Genomic DNA, 19,794 nt, shown 5'->3' on the forward strand with positions numbered 1-19,794 from the left:
AGCACAGCTGCGATCGGGGGCCAGGAAACACTTTCAGGTTTCCTGGCTCCCCCGATCGCAGCACAGCTGCGATCGGGGGGGTCAGGAAACATTTTGAAAAGGCCTCGTAAGAAAGGGGAGACTCTCCCCTTTCTTACGAGGCCTTCTGAAACTGTTTCTGGCCCCCGATCGCAGCACAGCTGCGATCGGGGGCCAGAAACAGTTTCAGAAGGCCTCGTAAGAAAGGGGAGAGTCTCCCCTTTCTTATGAGGCCTTCTGAAACGGTTTCCTGGCCCCCGATCGCAGCACAGCTGCGATCGGGGGCCAGGAAACCCCACTAGAAACCAGGGATTTCACTTTTGGGGGGCAGCCCCCCCCCGGAAAACGGGCCGCCCCCCCCCCCCGGCATAATTTTCCTAAAAAAATAAAAAGGTAGGTGCCCCCTGGGGAGGGGGGGGGGGCGCGATCGCGCCCCCCCCACCCCCCCGGGGGATTTTTTTTTTTTTTCAAAAAAAAAATAAAACAAATTAAAAAAATGAAATGACAGGGGGTCGCCCGTGGGCAGGGTGACCCCCTGTGGGGGCAATTTTTTTTTTAGATGTTGTAGGGTTTCCCTGGGGGCCATTTTGGCCCCCAAGGAAACCATACAACAACTAAAAAAATATATATGTATATATCTATATATATATATCTATGTAGATAGATATATCTAGGTACATGGATATATCTATAGATATATCTATGTAGATATATATTTATATATATATATATAGGTAGATCTGTATCAAAGAGATTTATAAAGCGCGCTACTCACCTGTGAGGGTCTCAAGGCGCTGGGGGGGGACGGGGGGGAGGGAAAGGGGCTAGGAGGTTCACTGTTCAAAAAGCCAGGTTTTGAGGCCCTTCCTGAAAAGAAGTAGGTTTTGGGTCTTGCGAATGTGAGTTGTGAGTGCGTTCCATGTTTTGGGTGCAATGTAGGAGAAGGATCTGCCCCCGGTGGTGGTGTGTTTGATGCGGGGGTCAGAGGCGAGAGAGAGGTCAGCTGAACGGACGTTTCGTGTGGGGGTGTGGAAGGTGACTCTCGTTGAGGTAGGCAGGGCCTGTGTTGTGGAGTGATTTGTGTGTGAGGATGAGGATCTTGAAGGTGATCCTTTTGTCAATGGGGAGCCAGTGGAGGGATTTGAGGTGTGGAGAGATGTGTTCGTGTCGGTGGAGGTCGAGGATGAGTCGTGCTGCTGAGTTCTGGATGCGTGTAGTTTGCACTTGCGTTTTAGAGTGGTGCCGGCGTAGAGGGCGTTTCTGTAATCAAGCCTGCTGCTGATGAGTGCGTGAGTGACAGTTTTTCTGGTCTCTGTGGGGATCCATTTTAATGTTTTTCAGTATACGGAGTTTGTTGAAGCATGAGGAGGTAAGAGTGTTGATTTGTTGGGTCATAGAGAGGGAGGAGTCTAGGATGATGCTGAGGTTGCGTGCGTAGTTGGCGGGGGTGGGTGCAGGGCCTAGCGTGGTGGGCCACCATGGGGGGTCCCAGGTTTTTTTGGTGAGGGCCAAAGAGGATTATTTCGGTTTTGCTTGAGTTGAGTTTCAGGTGGTTGGCTGTCATATATACATCACTTTTGTCAATATGTGTGTGGTTTCCCTGGGGGGAAAAGGGTCCGACTTGTCTAGTGGCAGTTTTAGTGCCATAAAGAAGCGCAGAAGGTTTATATGCCTACTGCAAAGAGCACATCTGTATTTTATGTAAATAGCTGAGTACATTAGTAAAGTCTATGGAGAGATGAAGGGCACTTTTGCTGGGTGGTAATGAGGGAATCCGAGGAGGAGGGAGTGGGAGCACCAATAATGATTGTTGGACTGGGCGCAGGAGGTGCTAAAGACTGTGACGAATGGTATGTGACAAGGTGTTTTTTGAGTGTCTTGAAAGTACGTGCTGATTGAGGGAAGAAGCGCAGGTAAGGTGGCCTCTACTGTTGCACGTATCTCACACACACCATCGATTTTGTGACTGTCTACGTAGGCTAGTGTTTTAGAGCAACAGTTTAGCCAATAGCAGAGATGGCATCTTGATGGATGACTGCTGCCTGCACTCGGGTTATAGAGGACCGCTCTGACATAGGATCAGAGACTGAGACATCAGATACTGAGACAGCATCTGAGGGATAGGACAATGGCGCAGACTCTGGGAGTGATTTTTCAGTCAGAGGAGTCCCATTCGAAAACTCCTCTTCCAGTACATTATGAGGGAGGTGATGAGGACAGTCCTGCTGTCCCTTCGCAAGCTGTTCGTGCAACTGGGTAATAGTGGGTTAGGCCAACCCAGAGAGCAGGTGAATGCGGCGGCAAGCAGAGAGAGAGTGCTCTCTTGGGAGCTCACCAATTTAGTTCAGCCCCAAATTCCACCACCCAAATCATATTGTGGAGACATCAAAATTGTCTATGGCAAAACAAACTGGTTTTGTAATGCAGGCACCTGTGTTTTTGGTCCTGGATTCGGCGGCCATATAGAGAAACACACTAAACCCAAACATTTCTGGAAACTAGACATTCGGGGGAGTCCACAGAGGTGTGACTTGTGTGGATTCCCCAAAGTTTTCTTACCCAGAATACCCTGCAAAGCTGAAATGTTGAGAAAAAACTCTATTTTTCTCGCATTTCTGTCACACAAACTACAGGATTATGCTGGGATCCACAACATTCCTACCACCCAGTGACTCCTCACCTGTCCTGATAAAAACACTACCCCACTTGAGTGCCTACACCTAGTGCCTGTGTCAGGAATGGATCACCCCAGGGTCAACAGCTGCCTCACGTAAGGACCAACATTGACCGTTCTGTGATCTATTCCTGTCGCAGGCACCAGGCCTAACCACACAAGTGAGGTATCATATTTATCGGGAGACTTGGGGGAACGCTGGGTGGAAGGAAATTTGTGGCTCCCCTCAGATTCCAGAACTTTCTGTCACCGAAATGTGTGGAAAACGTGGTATTTTAGCCACATTTTGAGGTTTGCAAAGGATTCTGGGTAACAGAACCTGGTCCGAGCCCCACAAGTCACCTCATCTTGGATTCCCCTGGGTTTCTAGTTTACAAAAATGTGCTGGTTTGCTAGGTTTCCCCAGGTGCCGGCTGAGCTAGAGGCCAAAATCCACAGGTAGGCACTGTTTTCTATGAAAAAATGTGATGTGTCCACGTTCTGTTTTGGGGCATTTCCTGTCGCGGGCGCTAGGCCTACCCACACAAGTGAGGTATCATTTTTATCGGGAGACTTAGGGGAACGCCGGGTGGAAGGAAATTTGTGGCTCCTCTCAGATTCCAGAACTTTCTGTCACCGAAATGTGAGGAAAACTTGTTTTTTTGGCCACTTTTTGAGGTTTGCAAAGGATTCTGGGTAACAGAACCTGGTCCGAGCCCCGCAAGTCACCCCTCCTTGGATTCCCCTAGGTCTCTAGTTTTCAGAAATGCACAGGTTTGGTAGGTTTCCCTATGTGCCGGCTGAGCTAGAGGCCAAAATCTACAGGTAGGCACTTCTCAAAAAACACCTCTGTTTTCTTCCAAAAATTTGGATGTGTCCACGTTGCGCTTTGGGGCGTTTCCTGTCGCGGGCGCTAGGCCTACCCACACAAGTGAGGTATCATTTTTATCGGGAGACTTGGGGGAACGCCGGGTGGAAGAAAATTTGTGGCTCCTCTCAGATTCCAGAACTTTCTGTCACCGAAATGTGAGGAAAACTTGTTTTTTTAGCCACTTTTTGAGGTTTGCAAAGGATTGTGGGTAACAGAACCTGGTCCGAGCCCCGCGAGTCACCCCTCCTTGTATTGCCCTAGGTCTCTAGTTTTCAGAAATGCACAGGTTTGGTAGGTTTCCCTAGGTGCCGGCTGAGCTAGAGGCCAAAATCTACAGGTAGGCACTTCTCAAAAAACACCTCTGTTTTCTTCCAAAAATTTTGATGTGTCCACGTTGCGCTTTGGGGCGTTTCCTGTCGCGGGCGCTAGGCCTACCCACACAAGTGAGGTATCATTTTTATCGGGAGACTTGGGGGAACGCCGGGTGGAAGGAAATTTGTGGCTCCTCTCAGATTCCAGAACTTTCTGTCACCGAAATCTGAGGAAAACTTGTTTTTTTAGCCACTTTTTGAGGTTTGCAAAGGATTCTGGGTAACAGAACCTGGTCCGAGCCCCGCGAGTCACCCCTCCTTGGATTGCCCTAGGTCTCTAGTTTTCAGAAATGCACAGGTTTGGTAGGTTTCCCTAGGTGCCGGCTGAGCTAGAGGCCAAAATCTACAGGTAGGCACTTCTCAAAAAACACCTCTGTTTTCTTCCAAAAATTTTGATGTGTCCACGTTGCGCTTTGGGGCGTTTCCTGTCGCGGGCGCTAGGCCTACCCACACAAGTGAGGTATCATTTTTATCGGGAGACTTGGGGGAACGCCGGGTGGAAGGAAATTTGTGGCTCCTCTCAGATTCCAGAACTTTCTGTCACCGAAATCTGAGGAAAACTTGTTTTTTTAGCCACTTTTTGAGGTTTGCAAAGGATTCTGGGTAACAGAACCTGGTCCGAGCCCCGCGAGTCACCCCTCCTTGGATTGCCCTAGGTCTCTAGTTTTCAGAAATGCACAGGTTTGGTAGGTTTCCCTAGGTGTCGGCTGAGCTAGAGGCCAAAATCTACAGGTAGGCACTTCTCAAAAAACACCTCTGTTTTCTTCCAAAAATTTTGATGTGTCCACGTTGCGCTTTGGGGCGTTTCCTGTCGTGGGCGCTAGGCCTACCCACACAAGTGAGGTATCATTTTTATTGAGAGACTTGGGGGAACGCCGGGTGGAGGGAAATTTGTGGCTCCTCTCAGATTCCAGAACTTTCTGTCACCGAAATCTGAGGAAAACTTGTTTTTTTAGCCACTTTTTGAGGTTTGCAAAGGATTCTGGGTAACAGAACCTGGTCCGAGCCCCGCGAGTCACCCCTCCTTGGATTGCCCTAGGTCTCTAGTTTTCAGAAATGCACAGGTTTGGTAGGTTTCCCTAGGTGCCGGCTGAGCTAGAGGCCAAAATCTACAGGTAGGCACTTCTCAAAAAACACCTCTGTTTTCTCCCAAAAATTTTGATGTGTCCACGTTGCGCTTTGGGGCGTTTCCTGTCGCGGGCGCTAGGCCTACCCACACAAGTGAGGTATCATTTTTATCGGGAGACTTGGGGGAACGCCGGGTGGAAGGACATTTGTGGCTCCTCTCAGATTCCAGAACTTTCTGTCACCGAAATGTGAGGAAAACTTGTTTTTTTAGCCACTTTTTGAGGTTTGCAAAGGATTCTGGGTAACAGAACCTGGTCCGAGCCCCGCAAGTCACCCCTCCTTGGATTCCCCTAGGTCTCTAGTTTTCAGAAATGCACAGGTTTGGTAGGTTTCCCTATGTGCCGGCTGAGCTAGAGGCCAAAATCTACAGGTAGGCACTTTGGAAAAAACAGCTGTGTTTTCTATAAAAAAAATAGGATGTGTCCATGTTGTGTTTTGGGGCATTTCCTGTCGCGGGCACTAGGCCTACCCACACAAGTGAGGTATCATTTTTATCGGGAGACTTGGGGGAACACAGAATACCAAAACAAGTGTTATTGCCCCTTATCTTTCTCTACATTTTTTCCTTCCAAATATAAGAGAGTGTGTAAAAAAGACGTCTATTTGAGAAATGCCCTGCAATTCACATGCTAGTATGGGCACCTCGGAATTCAGCGATGTGCAAATAACCACTGCTCCTCAAAACCTTATCTTGATCCCATTTTGGAAATGCAAAGGTTTTCTTGATACCTCTTTTTCACTCTTCATATTTCAGCAAATGAATTGCTGTATACCCAGTATAGAATGAAAACCAACTGCAGGGTGCAGCTTATTTATTGGCTCTGGGTACCTAGGGTTCTTGATGAACCTACAAGCCCTTTATATCCCCGCAACCAGAAGAGTCCAGCAGACAAAACGGTATATTGCTTTCAGAAATCTGACATCGCAGGAAAAAGTTACAGAGTAAAACATAAAGAAAAATGGCTGTTGTTTTCAGCTCAATTTCAATATTTTTTTATTTCAGCTGTTATTTTCTGTAGGAAAACCTTGTAGGATCTACACAAATGACCCCTTGCTGAATTCAGAATTTTGTCTAGTTTTCAGAAATGTTTAGCATTCCGGGATCCAGCATTGGTTTCACACCCATTCCTGTCACTAACTGGAAGGAGGCTGAAAGCACCAAATATAGTAGAAATGGGGTATGTCCCAGTAAAATGCCAAATTTGTGTTGAAAAATTCGGTTTTCTGATTCAAGTCTGCCCGTTCCTGAAAGGTGGGAAGATAGTGATTTCAGCACCAGAAACCCTTGGTTGATGGCATTTTTAGGGAAAAAACCACAAGCCTTCTTCGGCAGCCCTTTTTTCCCATTGTTTTGGAAAAAACAAAATTTTCACTGTATTTTGGCTATTTTCTTGGTCTCCTCCAGGGGAAACCACCAACTCTGGGTACCATTAGAATCCCTAGGATGTTGGAAAAAAAGGACGCAAATTTGGCGTGGTTAGCTGATGTGGACAAAAAGTTATGAAGCCCTAAGCGCAAACTACCCCAAATAGCCAAAAAAGGGCTCATCACTGGGGGGGGAAAGGCCCAGCAGCTAAGGGGTTAATCAAAGCTTGAATCAAAAGACATTCTAATGCACCAACATAAGACATTAATAAAACCCATTTCAGTAAAACTATGACATCCATTAAGCTCAGCAAGATAGTTTGTCAACCATTTGTCCCTGCAATTTGTCAGTCGTCATATAAGTAACCCTAACTAACTCCAATTAGCATCAGCATGTGCGGCTTCACGCAAAATAATTTAGAACCCAAATTTGGAAAACATCTACCTAAAGAAAGTTCTAAGTCAGTGCAGTTGGCACCTAGAAAGAAAAGGCATAAAAATGCAATTCAGTCATTGTCATATCTACCTATCAAGGGTATAAGCAGAATCAGTCTTCATCCTCAGGTCATCAGTCTATCAGCAAAACATCAGGCTCTCAAAGAGTATGAGCCCAATGACAGAATCTCAAATCTCTCCTTCTCAATATCGCAGTTCATAACAGGGTAAAATCTTGTCTTCTTCTGTCCTCCTCTGTCACGTTGTTATATTAAAGTTCCCCAAACCATCCCCTCATTTCCAATTTGACAATTAATCGTTCATTATTACTCTACCCAATAATTTCACTTTACCCAATCTATGAATTATAATATTTCACAGTTCACATGTCGTTGATTGGTCTGTTTTATGATGTTCTCATCATCTGGCTCGTCAGGTATCGAAATTGTTGCATCTTCGTCTCTTGTCAGTGTCTTCATTCTTCGCGTCCTGGGAAAGAACCCTTTGCACACTTTACACACATTTAGTTACTTTAGGAAAGACCTCATCTCCTATCCGTTGGTTCTCATAGAAAGCCTCTGCTAAACATTTTACTAAAACAATGAGCATTTCACAGTTAGTTTTACTCTGTCAGCATTTTTCATTAAACACTAAGAAATGCAGCTTCTGCAAAACTAGGCCAAGACACTCTTTAAGTTAAAGCCTACAATTAATAAGCAAAAACATAATTCATATCCTTCAGTATGACATATTACTACATTAATCTAATACATTTTCAATATTTCATATAGATTAATCATTAATTAGTATATCTCGTGAACACTAATGACCAACGTCCGAGGTCACATTTTCAAACGTGCACATTATTTCTCTACGTTATTCATTTTTCTACATAAGTCATTATTCAGAATACATAAACAATCATTAAAGATTTCTAATTAAGACATCTGGGTTAGCAGTCTCTATGTGAAAACATCTGACGCTAAGTGAAACCTAATGTCCTTAAGAACTGCAGCACTTCTGATTCCTTCCATCTGGCCTCCTCCAATGTTTTAATCTGGGAGTTCTCTGGAAGAAGTGGGCTCTTTCCTTACGTTTTGGCTCTATTGACTACGAAGTAGAACTAGGCAGCACTTGGTGCAGTGGTGGCAGCGGCAGTTGCAATCCGGTGACATGGTAAAGAGGTGGTAAACGTAGCTTTTTTTCATTTTCCTTCCTTTTTTGCTCGCCGCTTGATTAGAGTGGTTTTCTTTTTCTTATTATTTCCTGCAATGGATGCCTCCACTCATGCTTCCCCTCCCGTGTTTCACCAAAAAAGAGCCCTCCATGGTGTTTCCAAAGAGATGTCCTGCAAAAAGAGAAGGGCAGGGGGAAAAAAGGTGACCTCCCATCTTCCCCTAAGCTCCCTATCGAATGGGATTGTTCCCCACTCAGTGCTTGACATAACAATAAGGAATTGTGACTCCAAACATTTAAATATCGACTCCTTTTCTCCTTCAGGTGGGGGATGTGAGATACCCAAAGTCTCCTGTCCAGTAACTGAGGGGGCGTTCTCAGCAATCCTTGGAAGCTTCTCTGCAGACTAGGGCAAGGGTCTAAGAATGTCATCTTCACCTCGCCATGACATTTCTCTTTCCCCTTTGCCATGGGAAGGGCTCAGGTCCCTACGGTCGGATCACAGCATTGGCTCCCTGGATCAGAGTGCTTTTTGTTCCCAGAAGGCCTCTTTGTCCAGGGAAGCTAACGCAACGTTTGACTCTCTGGGAAGGTCCATTAATATTCAGCCGACCAGCTCCTCAGCTCTGCTGGAAGTAACGTTGCCTCTAAAAAAGACTTTACACAGCAGCTTAGAAACTCTTGTGTCCATAAGATCCAATCAATATTTTTTAAAGACATTTGCTCCTAAAATTTGTAACAAGCGGCAATTAAAAAGACTGTGGCACAAGATTAATTTGCGCAATTTGCCCTTGGCGCTTAAAGCTGGCTGGGAGCAGGTAAAAGTAGAGAACCGAACTAAATTAGAGAGTTTTGATCTAGGGATGAGAACGGCCATGGACCTGTTAGCTCCACCAGCTAAGTCAAACCCGAAGGCCCGTCAGCATCCCTCTGCGCCTTGGTTCTCCAATGATTTGAAAAATCTTCAAAGACGATATCGCAGGCAAGAGTGCAAATGGCTATTGAATAAATCAAAGCTAGAAAAGGATAAACTCATAGCCACCCTGGAAAATTATAAAATGGTGATTAGGCTGGCCAAAACTAATTACTTTTCCCAGGCCATTAGAGAAGCCATGAATGCTCCTAAAGAACTTTTTAAGACGGTACGTGCCTTGATCTCTAATACGGGATCTCCTGTCTTGGAGAACTCGGCCATGTTTTGTCAAAAGGTCGCTGACCATTTCGAAGGTAAGGTTCTTAACCTTAAGGCAGCGTTTAAGACCTCTCCTTCGGACTTGGAAGAAATCGAGGTGGAGCCTAGTGTGATTTTGGATGAGAGTAATCACTTACATGGCTTTCAGCCTCTTACATTTAACAAAATTTTGGATCTATTAATGCTGACCAAATCTGGCTCTTCTAATGATCCCTGCCCACCACGTATTCTCAAGCTAGCGCCTAATCTCATTGCTTCCGCGTAAGAACCTGTGTTTGCCGAAATTTTGGAAGATGGCTGTTTCCCAGAAAGCTGGAAAGAGTTTATTGTCATCCCCCTTAATAAAAAAAACCAGCAAAGAGGCGGCTGATTTGTCTAATCTCTGGCCTATTTCGCTTCTACCAACATTGGCTAAAGTTTTAGAAAAACATCTTAATAGTGAGCTAGCGATTTTTTACAAGTTAACAGAAAGCTAGATCCTTCTCAACATGGCTTTCGCAGCGGGCATTGCACACAATCTGCTCTACTATCCACATCAATCTGATCCGCAGAAGAGTTGATAAAGGAGTAAGTACCATTCTGGTCTTACTTGACCTATCCGCTGCTTTTAATACCATTTCACACCACATCCTGTTACATTGTCTGCATCAGGCTTGTGTCAGGAGCAAAGCTCTAAAATTACTTAGTTATTTTCTGACCAACAGAACCAGCACGGTGTCATGTGGCGAGCAGCGATCCTCTCCTTTCCAACTGCCCTGCGGAGTACCTCAGGGTTCCTCCCTTAGTTCCACCCTTTTTAATTTGTATGTGGCACCTTTGGCCAATTTGGTACGATCTTTTGGCGTTCACATTGTTTCTTATGCTGATGATACTCAGCTTATCGTCCCTATAGCCCACAATTGGGAAGAGTCTAGGGAGAATGTTTGGCAGTGTATGGGAGCTATTAACAACTGGATGGCCAGCAACTGGCTTAAACTTAACGGGGACAAGACCAAAATTCTTTGTTTCGGTCGCAATAATATCCCCTGGGATGCCAGTTGGTGGCTGGAACAATGTGGGGGTTGTCCCCTACCAAGACCCTCGGTTAAAAATTGTGGCATCATTTTTGACTGTGCTCTCTCTCCTTTGAATCACAAATTAATAACACGATCAAAAGCTGTCTATGGACTTTGAAAACCCTTAGGAAAATCCTCCATCTTTTGGAGGAAGATCTTAGAATTCCAGTTGTTCTGGCCTTAGACATGTCAAGACTTGATTATTGCAATGCTTTGCTGCTAAAAGCAAATAAAACTGCAATATACAAACTCCAAATGATTCAGAATACTGCAGCTCGCCTTATTTTGAATCTTCCCTGTGACTCCTCAGCCATTCGTTGCCTGAAACGGCTACACTTGCTCCCAGTTGAGAGGAGAATTAAATTTAAATCCTTGTGCCTAACATATAAAGTTCTCCAGGACAAGGGCTGTGAATATTTAAAGTCGGCAGTTCAATTTTACCAGCCCCCTAGATCCCTTAGATCTTCATCTAAATACTTGATTGCTGTCCCTCGCTGCCATAGGGTAAGATGGGGGAACCAAGCCTTCACAGTGAAAGGGGCCAGACTATGGAATGCCCTCCCCGATTCACTACGACAAATAGAGTCATATGCCATGTTCAGGAAAAAATTGAAGACCTGGCTTTTTGCTCAATAGGGGGGCTTCTTCTTCTAGTTGGGAGCTTTGGGAATTCAGTATTCTTGCTCAGATTAGCGCTTCAATGCATCTGCCGGAATGCGCTCTAGAAATACCCAATACATACATACATACAATTTGGTGTGAACTCCATAATTCTAACAATTGTATGTTAGCTGTACCAGAAGGTATGGACCCCAATGCCCCCCAGCCCCAGAGTCTTGGGATTCAAAGGCTAATCACATTAGAAAAAGTGGGCCCTTGTCTGTTCCCAAGGATTCAGTCTGTATTTCCAAACTCTCAATACTTAATAGGAAAAGGCAGAATCTTTTCAGCCCCCTTAAATTCTGCTCAAGCTATTATCTTTCTCAGAGGGCTACAGGCTTGAGTACACCAGCAAGACCTCCCACTGCATGTGTCAGGAAAAAGAACATTCCTGAGTTTGAAGACAAGGCCTGTACCCCCCGGCCCCCCTGTCAGAAGGTCAGCATTTAAGACCCTGCATGCCACCTAGTAGCACTCTAGCAGTTGAATCCTTTTGTAGGGAGGCTGTACCAAAAACTTGTGCTTTAGTTCAGCCACCTATAATTTATTTACTGCCAAATGGCCACTCCATGCTAAGAAAAAAGTAATTGGTGTCTACCAGTGGTAAGGTGCCCAATCCTTTGGGCTCCAATAAGTCTTGTAAGAAATTCTCCTTTATTCCTGAGACCCTATCTAAGTTCAAAACGGGATCCTCTGAACTGCTGTTGGATATTATCTGCTGGGGGAAAAGCAAGGAAGTTACAGCCTTTGAATCATTAAAACATTATATATTCATATATTCCATCAAATCCCCTCACTCCCTGGGATATCCACAGATGATATAATATCCGTGGGGAGCAAGGAAGGGAAGTTTCAAGAGTCTCTTTCATTTCCCCCTGCATAGCCCAGTTGATGCTTAAAGCGGTAGATGACTTGACCAAGGCAAGCTTATAAGCGACCAGCCCCCCTAAAAGAGTCCTGTTCCGCTTGGCCCTTAGTCTGAGTCCATCAATTTCTCTTTTTAAAGCATTGCTAGCCATTGGGGTCTGCTTATATCCTATTGGAAGGAAGATTGAAATCTTGCCATGTTGTATTCCACCAGGAGTCTTGGTTGTGAGAGGAAAAGACCATAGAACCATAGAAGTGGTACTGACTAGTAAAGGTTCAAGATGAGGGAAGGGGAGAGCCTCTTCAGGGGCCTTAGCTATAATATCCACGAAGGCGATTAGGAAATCATTGCAAGTCATAAACGTATGTAGCAGTATGCAGCCCTCTGTGGTTGAACTTGGCCTTAGTAATAACATTTTCAGATGTTTTCTTTTCATCAATGTTTATATCCATAAAGAAGAACACTGGAGAATGAAGAACTGGCTAGAATCTTTTGAGCAACCTTTCCAGAACCTGGTAGCAACATTTCCAGAAGCATTTATAATTATGTCTGATAAATTCAATACTCTTCTTTTTCTTGCCCAGGCAGGCTTAGAGATTAAAGATGCTCTGGACTTTTACAACTTCTCCCATGCCTTGTTTCCTCCTGGTACCATTAAACGGAGGCCAAAGCCCTTAGTCAATGGTCGGTGAAAAATGGTTTGATCTGCCTAAATGGCTGCTTTAATAATGATGTGTCTGCAGGTGCAACATTGCAGCAGGGCCTCTTGGTGGGTCTGATTACATGTTTATGCTCAGCTGGCACTTTGGTCTTTTTTCAGATTTTAAAGTGGCAGAATGCGGCACACTGAGAAAGAGGAAAAACAGGGAGAAATGTTATTTCTCTCCGTTGCACCATTTTAACACCAACCCTGGGGTGGCATAGGAATCTGAGGCATTCCAAGCCTTGTAAATCTGGTATTGTATCAGATTCCATGGGTATTGCATGAGAACACCCACAGTAAAACCCAAGGAACGCCCCTTGCATGCAGGTTATGCATGAAAGGGGGTCGCATTTACAAGGCCATGAAAAGCCACGTAAGGTGGCTTTGTGTGGCCTTGTATATTTGGGCCAGTATATTGCGCCACCGGAACATTCAAAAAAATTATGCTCCAGTGGCGCAGTGTGCCACTACAGGGTTGTAAATGAGGCTGTTAGGGCCACATTTAAAAAAAGTGGTGTTACATTGCATGTAGCACCACTTTTCTTGCGGCACCTTGCGCCACTCCACCGCTACCATGTGTGCGCCGCATTTAAAATATGGCGCTCAATGGCACAGGGTAGGGGGAAGTAGTGTCAGAATTTCTGACACTATTGATTTACTGTTCAGGGTTAGTGCCAAAATTGTGGCGCTAACCATGAACAGTACATAGGGACCCATTGAATAAAAAGGCATGCCCCCTTTTAATGCCTACTCTGCATGGAGTTTTTGGCTATCTAACACCACATTAGCATAAACAAATGATGCTAATGTGGTATTAGATTGCGCTAGGCTCCCATAAATCTGGGCCTTAGTGTGCTATAAACTCTACACACTGACAACTGGGCCCAGGTGAACCTGGATAAATTGGGCCGCTATCCTAGAAAATTCAGTTTTAAACCTTTGTTTAGAATGTTTTATGGACAATTGTTCTAATAAACTTGTTTTCTAGCTGCAAGGAAGAAGGAATGCTGTGCGTTTGAAAGGACTGCCAATCGGCTGAACTGGTGCCCTGCTGGAGTACTGCCTTGCTAGATTGCTGCCCTGCTGCCATCCTGCTGAGTCAGAGGGAATGGACCTGCTCCTGAATCCAAGACTCCATGAGTGACTCCAGGGGCTAGTATGCAGGCCTCCTGTTCAGAGCCACAGGGACATAACAGGCTTCCAACCACCTGAACCAGCACCCAGATCCAGCTGAAGAAAGCCCCTCAGCCCAACATGGCACCTCTCACATCTTGGACCCTAGCTGTGACCTCAGTGGAGCTGAGTTGATGTTTTTGGGACAACTGGGCCCAGGTGGAGCTAGATAAATCGGGATGGTTATCCCACACAATTCCTATCAAGAAAAACCTTCAACAGGGATGTGTTTTGCCCCCTTACTTTTTAGTTTATTCCTAGCTGACCTTCCTACTTTCATATCCCAAACAAAGGTGGTCATTACAACATTGGTGGAAAAAGTAGCTTACTGCCGTGCAGAAGACCGCCAATACACCGCAGCGGAAATCCGCCACAGCTATTATGACCCACATCTCGGAATCCGCAGAAATTCAGACACCCACACAAGTCCGCCACACCAAAGGTCAGTGATAAACTGGCAAAAACAAATCCTCCACCGTCACACCAACAGAAACACGCCCATGCTATCACGACCCACGAATCCACGTGGCGGTCTTTCAACCGCGGTATTCCATTGGCAGTACACACTGCTGCGCTCAAAATACACACACGTCTCCAAAACACTGCCACATTGGACAATTCGAAATACACACACCTGATACACATACAAACACCACTCCCACACACCCAACACAATATAAAACACACACCCACAAACCCCTATGACCAAAAATTATTGACGAAGGCCAGAGAGACTGCACAGCAGAGACAACCCCACCACACAGAGGCACACAACACCATCACCCACACTACATCCACACACAAAACACCACACACCACTACACATCACCACACTCATCACCACATACACCACCCCACACATCACTTACACCACCCCATGGCACGGCAAAGACACCCCAGGTTCCCCGAGGAGGAGCTCAGGGTCATGGTGGAGGAAATCGTACGGGTAGAGCCACAGCTATTTGGATCACAGGTGCAGCACACCTCCATAGCTAGGAAGATGGAGCTATGGTGAAGAATAGTGGACAGGGTCAACGCAGTGGGAAAGCACCCAAGAAATCGGTAGGACATCAGGAAGAGGTGGAAAGACCTACGGGGGAAGGTGCGTTCTGTGGTCTCAAGACACAACATCGCGGTACAGCGGACTGGTGGCGGACCCCCACCTCCTCCCCCACAACTAACAACATGGGAGGAGCAGGTCTTGACCATTATGCATCCTGAGGGCCTCGGAGGAGTCGGTGGAGGAATGGACTCTGGTAAGTCAAATCTTAACTATCATATCCCCCACCCTACCTGCATGCTATCACAGGCCTCCACCCTCACCCCCTCCCCTATCACTCCAACTCCTCACTAATGTACTAATAACACAAACCACACATCCCATCACCAAGCCCTGCATGACACAACAAAGCATGGACACCCCTCACTAAAGCATGCCCACTGCACATACCCATAACACCCCCCCAACCATCATCACACAAGCCCCCACACAGGAATGCTAGCACTGGGGTACACGCTCACCCACCCATTGCACACCATGACACACACAGATGCAATAATCATGCTTTTACACCCCTGCAGGACCACTACCCAACGTCACCAGACAGGAGGGTCCAGACCTCTCTACCCCACCCACAGAAGAGGCCCACAGTGATGACAGCAGCTCTGGCCAACTGGATCCAGATGACCAGCCCGGATCATCGTGGGCCTCGGGACAGTCGGTTCCCCTCGCACAGGCACAGCCCAACACAAACCTTCCACCCTCTGGAAACACCAGCACAGCACTGTGCTGCTTTACTCTTCAGAATATCAAAACTATGCACTTCAGGATATTTTAAGGCACAATGTAAAGCAATCACTCTCAAACACCTTCGTAAGTAGAATAATCAAGTTTATTTAAGGGGCAAGTTCTCAGCTAGCAAAACTAAACCACACTAATATATATATATATACATCAGGAGAATAACATGAGAATAATGATAAAGATATAAGCACTCTGTGAATAATTGCAAGAGTAAGTGCATATGATACAAGCACACACAATATACCTCAATGCTCAATAGCATGAAAATTACTGTAAAAATAAGTGCATATTACGCGCGCACACACAATATACTTCAATGCTCAATAGCATGAAAATGACTGCAAGAATAAGTACATATTACGCGCGCACACACAATACACTTAATAAATTGAAAAGCTTCACCGAAAAGAGCGTCTGCATCCCTCCGCCGTACACAAAGCTGGGGAACCCAAATCAGCTGACACAGGGAGCCTCTGTTCGGGACAATCAGTCCTCCTGGCGTTGCGTCCAACCCAGAAGAGAGTTCCTACCCCAGCCCATCCAGGCCCCCAACTTTTATAGTATTTACTAACGCCCAGGAGTCTTTTCTAGAAAAAGACCCCCTCCTTTACAAATTGTGCAATCAGCGGTACCTTGTTCACCCTTCGAGACGTCTCCTCAGAACGGGCCAAGTTCCCAGGAGAGGACTCCAAGGTGAAGCCTGCATTCCTCCTTGTGTACAGGCGCATCCCCCTGTTGTTCTAACTGATAGCTTGTGGAATGTAAATAGCGCCCTTCGTACCAGGCAGATGGAGCGAAGTTGAGCAGAAAAACACCCCACCCTTCAGCTTGCCGAAGCTTGTGGAAAAACACAGAACAGTGCCTTACGCACCGAACCAGACTCGACAAAATGGAGTCGTGAACCAAAATGGAAGCGAAGGCCAATGAAAGCAGAGGCCAATGGTCCACACTCTGCACCACTGTTTACCTTGCACGTAGTGCTGCCGCATGCACGTAGTGTATGTAGCAATACAAGCACCCACCCAGCGGGCCCATACCTCTGTACCCAGGACACGTCAATCAGCTGTGTGTCCACCACTACAGGGAACCCAGGATAACCCACCACCCCAAGGGACCTGGGGGCAGTGGTAGTGGGCACACAGTCCAGGGGACGGAGGCCCCGGAACACAGGGGAACTGGGAGGGCTGCTGTGCGACAGGGGGTGGACAGGCCAAGGGAACCCACTCTCCACGAGGCCCTCTCCTCAATCATGGGAGCATACCACCACTCCCAGGAGACGATGGCTACGGTCCTGGCCAAGTTTCAGGAGACCCAGCGCCTGCAGGAGGAACAGTATTTGGGCTTCAGGGAGGAACTCAGAACCATCAGCTCCGCCCTGGGCACCATCGTAGGGGTGCTGAAGGACATACAGAACACCATGAGGGACACCGTGGCACTTCAAGGGGCCCCTGACACTAGCCTGGACGATGAACTGCCCACAACCTCCGCCGGTGCTAGTGGACAGGACGCCCCGCCACAGGACCACCACACCAGCACCCCACCCCCTGCAGATGGAGAACCACCCCGCAAGCGGTCCCTGAGATCCAGGAACAGGACAGAGCACGATGGCAAGACCCCCACCAAGAAATGAGACCACCCTGATTGTCATCCCACTGTCCCACTTTGTGACCCTGTCCAGATTGGAACTGTCCCAGCTCCACTTCCTATGCCCATATGGGCAGTGCACCTGTGAGACTAATAGACTGGACTCTGCCATGGACATTCCTCCACCATCACCCATCACCATTTTACCACCCCATCCAATAATTAGCACTTCAATAAACACCCTTGAACCACAAAACAATCTGGAGTCAGTCTGTGATTTTGAAAATGTGTATTAGCTATGACAATGACAAAATCCGTTCTCAATAGTAATGTCAACATACCTATGTCACACATCACAAGTCCATGAAGGATGCAAGCAGATGACACACGTTGGTAACCACACCTGTGAAACCGTAATGCAAATGTACAACTCAGTTACCAAATACTGCTTGAAATTGACAGACAGGATAGAGGTAGAAGTGTGAAAGTAAATGTATTAGTAAAGAAAGTGTTCTCACCTGTGTGTCACTGGAAATATTGCTGGATGACTGAGTCCCTGTTGTCAATGTCTTCTTCCTCTGCTTCCTGCTCATCACTGTCCACAGGCTCCACAGCTGCCACGACACTGTCATCTGGACAATCCTCCTGCAGAAAAGGCACCTGGCGTCGCAAAGCAAGATTGTGAAGCATACAGCAGGCGATGATGATCTGGCACACCTTCCTTGGTGAGTAGAATAGGGAACCACCTGTCATATGGAGGCACCTGAACCTGGCCTTCAGGAGGCCGAAGGTGCGTTCGATCACCCTCCTAGTCCATCCATGGGCCTCATTGTAGCGTTCCTCTGCCTTGGTCCTGGGATTCTTCACTGGGGTCAGTAGCCATGACAGGTTGGGATAACCAGAGTCCCCTAATAGCCACACACGGTGCCTCTGGAGTTGACCCATCATATAAGGGATGCTGCTATTCCGCAGGATGTAGGTGTCATGCACTGAGCCAGGGAACATAGCATTTACCTGGGAGATGTACTGGTCTGCCAAACATACCATCTGTACATTCATGGAATGATAACTCTTCCAGTTCCTGTACACCTGTTTACTCCTTTGTGGGAGGACCAAAGCCACATGGGTCCATCAATGGCACCTATGATGTTGGGGATATGTCCAAGGGCATAGAAGTCACCTTTAACAGTAGCCAAATCCTCCACCTCAGGGAAAACGATGTAGCTCCTCATGTGTTTCAGCAGGGCAGACAACACTCTGGACAACACGTTGGAAAACATAGGCTGGGACATCCCTGATGCCATGGCCACTGTTGTTTGAAAAGACCCACTTGCAAGGAAATGGAGCACTGATAGCACCTGCACTTGAGGGGGGATCCCTGTGGGATGGCGGATAGCTGACATCAGGTCAGGCTCCAACTGGGTACACAGTTCCTGGATTGTGGCACGGTCAGACCTGTAGGTGATGATTAAATGTCGCTCCTCCATTGTCAACAGGTCCACCAGCGGTCGGTACACCGGAGGATTCTGCCATCTCCTCACATGTCCCAGCTGATGGTGCCTAGGAAGGATACAGCGACCACAGAGTCAAAAAACTCAGAGGTATGTACCCACAGCTACACAGAACACGAAACATAATCCAAAAGGTTGTCTGTATGTGTGTTGAGTCCAGGCCTAGTTATGTGTGACGCAGTTGAAAATGAAGCCATGTGGGCCCCTGAAATGGCGGCTTCCTGACCTCTAAACTGGGACAATGGGATGTGAGGTAACTGCGCTGGCGTTGTACACCGTTGTGGTAGGCGGTCGAAGACTGCTGCGCAGTGCTGCATTGGTTAACATTGGACCCTATGGGTCCCAGGAGCTAATGACGAAGTGCGCCGGCGGTGATGATACGCACCGCCGCGGATGTCACTGCTGCGGACGTGACTGCCATTTTCTATCTGTTGAATCACTTAATACCTGATCTTCGACAGGAGAGAACCTATACTGCAAGTGCTGTTGTGACCTCTGTCTGGAAGAGACAATGGCTCGTGCGTCTGGGGAAAGGGCCACTGCCTTCACTGCACAGGAGTTGGAGAAGCTCGTGGACGGGGTCCTCCTCCAGTACACGCTACTCTACGGTCCTCCAGACCAACAGGTGAGTACACAGGGAGCAAGTTGTATGGGCTATGCCTTGGTGGAGAGGGCTGGTTGTAAGAAGGAAGGGGCCAGAGTTCTGCGAGCATGAAGGACTGTGAATGCATGTGCCACATGGCAAGGGTAGGGATGTGGGCCACTCACTTCGACGGTGCAGTTGGTAATGACTTCTCTTCTTCCCCTGTACATGTCATGTAGGTCAGCGCCCACCAGAAGAAGGATATTTGGCGTGCCATCGCCAAGGACGTCCGGACCCTGAGGGTCCACCAGAGACGGAGCACCCACTGCCGTAAAAGATGGGAGGACAATCGCCGCTGGAGCAAGAAGACGGCGGAGGCTCAGCTGGGGATGGCCTCCCAATGTGGGAGGGGTGCCCGTCGCACCATGACCCCCCTGATGTTCCGGATCCTGGCGTGGCCTACCCTGAGTTGGATGGGCGCTTGAGGGCATCACAGCAGACACAAGGGGGTGAGTACACTATCATTCAGCGGACGTTGCGCGCAGTGAAGGTGTCTGGGTGGGGGAGGAGGGCTGTGGGTTTCCCTAGGCCAGGGCGAGTTCCGAAGGCTAGGCCCCTGCGTAGTGCAGGCCATGTGTAACTCC

Source organism: Pleurodeles waltl, chromosome 8 (genome assembly GCF_031143425.1).
Source record: "Pleurodeles waltl isolate 20211129_DDA chromosome 8, aPleWal1.hap1.20221129, whole genome shotgun sequence".
NCBI classification, from domain to species: Eukaryota; Metazoa; Chordata; class Amphibia; order Caudata; family Salamandridae; genus Pleurodeles; species Pleurodeles waltl.